The following is a 204-nucleotide window of genomic DNA, read 5'->3' as shown; positions in this document are numbered from 1 at the left end:
TTATCAAGTACCGCTTAATGTGCAAATGCGTATTTGGCAAATGAGTATCGATGTGAGTATTTCAATAAGTAAATGTACTTGACATATTACTTGACAAGTAACAAGCTTTGAATATTGCAAATTGTTATTATATAAGTTTTGTAATTTAGTATTAAAAAAATGTGATTTTATTAAAATCTCCTATTTTAATTACTATCAACAACG

This window comes from Nicrophorus vespilloides, unplaced genomic scaffold (genome assembly GCF_001412225.1).
Source record: "Nicrophorus vespilloides isolate i.1.1-1 unplaced genomic scaffold, Nicve_v1.0, whole genome shotgun sequence".
NCBI lineage: Eukaryota > Metazoa > Arthropoda > Insecta > Coleoptera > Silphidae > Nicrophorus > Nicrophorus vespilloides.
This window is presented reverse-complemented; position numbering follows the sequence as displayed.